The following is a 4,832-nucleotide window of genomic DNA, read 5'->3' as shown; positions in this document are numbered from 1 at the left end:
AACAATGGAAAAAATGCATGTATAAGTAAAAATTACACTGGTGTGGGAAATATGAAAATTGCGGTATATAATGAGTAAGTAAATATCAGATAATATGAGTGCCTGAATGGGCATTAAAACAAAGACAGGGAAAGGAAGGACCATGAATCACGGAACCCATGGATAATGGATACCTGTTTTATTGGAAGTCCATGTACTATATATTTCAACAATGAAACTGGGAGAAGAAATAGTACCAAGTATTACAGTATGGTGGAAATTTCTATTCCTTCGTTCATACCCCCAGGTGAAAGAACATCTAACTGGTAAATCCAGAACGTTTCACGGGCACCCAACACACCGCTACCTCCCCTCCCATCATTCACACCACTTTCAAGCCAAAATCTATTTTTTATCCTTCACAAGCCAAAGGCCCATACATTGAGAGTTTTTATAGGGTTGTATTTTCAGATTTTCAGAAGCTTTGTCAATCCTCTAATGCCACCAATACCCACAACTTGTCACCTGTAGAGATCAAGGCACTTAAATCGCTAATGGAAGCAGAGGATTTGGTCATAAAATCGGCGGACAAGGGTGGTGGAATTGTCCTGCAAGACAAGAAAGATTATGTCACAGAGGCCAGAAGGCTGCTCTCTGACACTTCCACTTATCATAAAATCAATAACGACCCAACCTCCGAGTATGCCAAAGAGGTCAATAATTTGGTCTCTGAGGCCTTTCAGAATGATATCCTCAACAAATTTGAGAAGTCCTTTCTTCTCAAAGATTTTTACCAAATCCCTTATTTCTATCACCTCCCCAAAGTCCACAAAAGCCTAGATAACCCACCCGGCAGACCCATAGTGGCAGCTATGGACAGCATCACTACGGGTCTTAGCTTATATATTGACCATTTCCTCCAGCCCATTGTTCAAAAATTACAGTCATATATTCGAGATGGGACTCATTTGATGGAACTTTTTCGGCATACAAGTGGGAGCCAACTTATACTTGGCTCTCACTTGATGTGAACTCATTGTACACATCGATTCCTCATGCCTTTGGCCTAATGACCCCTTCATCAATCCCCGCCAGGTGGCATTTATTTTGGAAGCTACTTCATATTGCCTAACGCACAATTACTTCCAATTTGATGAAGAATTCTATGTCCAAATACAGGGAACAGCCATGGGGGCTAATTTTGCGCCCTCCTATGCCAACTTGGCTATGAGCTATTGGGAGAATCTACACATTCTCCACAACAACCCATATGCACGTCACATTATGTTTTTCGGTCGTTACATTGACGACATCGTCATCATTTGGGATGACGATGTCGATGTGATTAACGATTTTGTTAAAAATTGTAATGACAACCAGTATGGCCTCTCTTTCACCTTTGTTGCCAGTTCTGACATGCTGCCCTTCCTCGATTTGGAGCTAAGTGCCGATGTAGCCACATCCACTATTGTTTCCAAAAACTATGTTAAACCGACTGCGGGAAATTCTTCTTTTTTACACTATAAAAGTTGCCACCTCCTGCAGTGGATCAACAACATTCCAAAGGGACAGTTCTGCCGATTAAGACAGAACTGTACCAGGGAATGTGATTACGTTGACCAGAGTATCCTGTTAAAAAACAAGTTCAAAGACAAGGACTACCCTCCAGCTCTTACCAATCAGGCTTTCAAGCACTATCTAAAAGGCAAACCTCCGAAACCATCCCGGGACCCCGATCATCACACAGTACGGTTCACCACCACTTTCCATTATCAATTTAAAAAAATGGAAAAAATTCTAGCGGATCATTGGAATATTTTACTACAAGATCCACTGCTAAAACCTTATATTTCTGAAAAACCTAAGGTCACATATCATAGAGCTCCCAACCTCAAGATGAAAATAGCCCCCACTAAAACCCGATCCAGACACTGTTCTCCCAACAAGCCTGTACTTATCCCACTAGTTGGGATGTTTCAGTGTCGTAAACCATTGTGCAAAACCTGTAGGTTTGTTCATCATGGCCAGAAATCGTTCACTACTAAAGGGGTCACTTATACGTTGAAAGATTTTTATAACTGCTCCTCCAATTTTGTGATCTATGGATTATCTTGCCCTTGTGGCCTACTGTATGTAGGCCGCACAATACGAGCACTTAGGACTAGGTTCGGTGAACATCGGAGATCTATTGAGGGTGGGATTGATCCTCTGAAGGTGGCACATAGTGTGCCCAAACATTTTTTCCAAGCCCACCAGAAATCCACTATAGGGCTTAAAGTGTGTGTTATGCCGCGTACACACGGTCGGACTTTTCGTCTACAAAAGTCCGACAGCCTGTCCGACAGACTTCCGGCGGACTTTCAGCGGACTTGCAGCAGACTTTCTAACGAACGGACTTGCCTACACACGACCACACAAAAGTCCGACGGATTCGTACGTGATGACGTACACCGGACTAAAATAAGGAAGTTCATAGCCGGTAGCCAATAGCTGCCCTAGCATGGGTTTTTGTCCGTCGGACTAGCATACAGACGAGCGGACTTCGGGGTCCGTCGTACTTACGACGTAAAGATTTGAAGCATGCTTCAAATCTAAAGTCCGTCGGATTTTAGGCTAAAAAAGTCCGTTGAAAGTCCGGAGAAGCCCACACACGATCGGATTACCAGCCAGCTTTAGTCCGTCAGCGTCCGTTGGACTTTTGTAGACGAAAAGTCCGACCGTGTGTACGCGGCATTATTGAACAAATCCCCAAATCTTTACCAGCTGCAGAATGTTTCAAGAAACTATGTGCCCGTGAAACGTTCTGGATTTACCAGTTAGATGTTCTTTCACCTGGGGGTATGAATGAAGGAATAGAAATTTCCACCATACTGTAATACTTGGTACTATTTCTTCTCCCAGTTTCATTGTTGAAATATAGTACATGGACTTCCAATAATACAGGTATCCATTATCCATGGGTTCCGTGATTCATGGTCCTTCCTTTCCCTGTCTTTGTTTTAATGCCCATTCAGGCACTCATATTATCTGATATTTACTTACTCATTATATACCGCAATTTTCATATTTCCCACAGTAGTGTAATTTTTACTTATACATGCATTTTTTCCATTGTTATAATTTTATTACCATGGACTTCCAATAATACAGGTATCCATTATCCACGGGTTCCGTTATTCATGGTCCCTCTTTTCCCTGTCCTTGTTTTAACGCCTATTCAGGCACTTATATTATTTGACATTTACTTACTCATCATATACCGCAATTTTCATATTTTTCACACATATGATGTCATGTAAGGTAATTTTATTCACTTGTTTCATTTATATATTCCAGTGTATTTCATACGCATGTTGTATATATACACATTCTGTGTGTATATATATCTTTTAGGATAAATATTTTATATATTTGTTTATATATTTTTTTAGATATTTGTATATTGAGATGCTCTAGATCTTGACCTCCAGAGATGCGATATAGATGTTTGCTAGTCTGGCTTACCCATTCCCTTCCTTTCTTTCCCCCCTCCCTTCCCCTCCCCCTTTTTTTCCTCCTTCTCCCCTATTTTAGGGATTCTTTACCCCTTCCCCCTTTTTTCTTTCCTCCTCTTTGTTGTCCCTCTCTTTTTAGGTCACATAGTTTCCTTGGTGACACTTCTAGTCCCTTTCCGTTTTTTCCGTTCTCTGCACTGCCCACACATGTCACGGTCACTTTCATCAGTATTGGGCTGTATACACATCCCTTGTTCTTTGTCCTCTCAGCTCTTTTCCCCGCCCCGTTCCCTCCCCCTTTCCCTACTTAAACCTCTTAGCATGGTCAGTAGATTTGTCTGTTGATAAAGGGGCGCGGCTTGCTAACCATCCAAGCACGCATGCCCAAGAAACGCGTCCACTGTTGATGACGTCATCCCCTTGCAGCCAGCGGTCTCGTGTGCTCCCAGCCTCGTTCTGAGGCCGCTCCTCCGTGTATGAAGCCGGCTTACTACATCCGGAAGAGCTGTTTATACATCCACCGCAGAGACTGTCCATAGGCACAGGATCGGAAGCGCCATCCATGACACATACTACCATGCCTTTTAACCACTGTAATGTGAGTTTATCTATGTTTTATTAAAAGTATTTTTACCTATAAAAACGACTGCACCCAGAGGCGCCTCTCTACTTGTTGTTTTTCAGCCTCAGGAATATGGTTTCTTTCCTATCATGATGGCAGCCCTGCTTGCTCCTTCTGGACGTTTTTACCCCTTCACCTCATTTAACAGCAACACATAGACTATCGGTTTGTGCTTGCTATATGGATTGTTATTTCTTCTCCTTATCATTTGAATGATTTTTGGTTCATAACTTGTGTAGATCTGATCCTGTGGATATTCTGAGTTATTGCGCCTATACTTGTTATTTTTTGACTACATCCTGTTGTGGGTCTCCAGTCTCTGATATTGGATTTTATGTGCGGCCCTTTGGTGATGTTGAGGGTCACACTTGAGGCCCCCCCATATCATAAATGTTGACTACAACTGTCCTATACAAGAGAAAGGTGGAATTTATCGTTCTCGACACACAATGTGAGATTAGATCCAAAGTATTAGTCCCACTCAGAAATCATTGAACGTGCTCAATCTGCATGGAGAGACGCTGCTCATGTGCATCTCCATCTAGCCTGACCACTTTGTTCATTCGACCTCCCTGCCTGTAGACTCCTCCATCATTGTATACGTATAATAAGTGTTTGCTGTACTCCTTGTTGATCACCTTTTTCTTGACGCTTGATCCTTTCTATTCTATTGCAAAAAAATCTGGCATTCACCAGAGGATGGCAGAAGAGGGCGCACAGTCAAATGCTATTGCCGT

The sequence above is a fragment of the Aquarana catesbeiana genome, linkage group LG05 (assembly GCF_042186555.1).
Source record: "Aquarana catesbeiana isolate 2022-GZ linkage group LG05, ASM4218655v1, whole genome shotgun sequence".
In the NCBI taxonomy this organism is placed as follows: domain Eukaryota; kingdom Metazoa; phylum Chordata; class Amphibia; order Anura; family Ranidae; genus Aquarana; species Aquarana catesbeiana.
The sequence above is the reverse complement of the archived record's forward strand: the minus strand, read 5'-3'. Positions refer to the sequence as shown.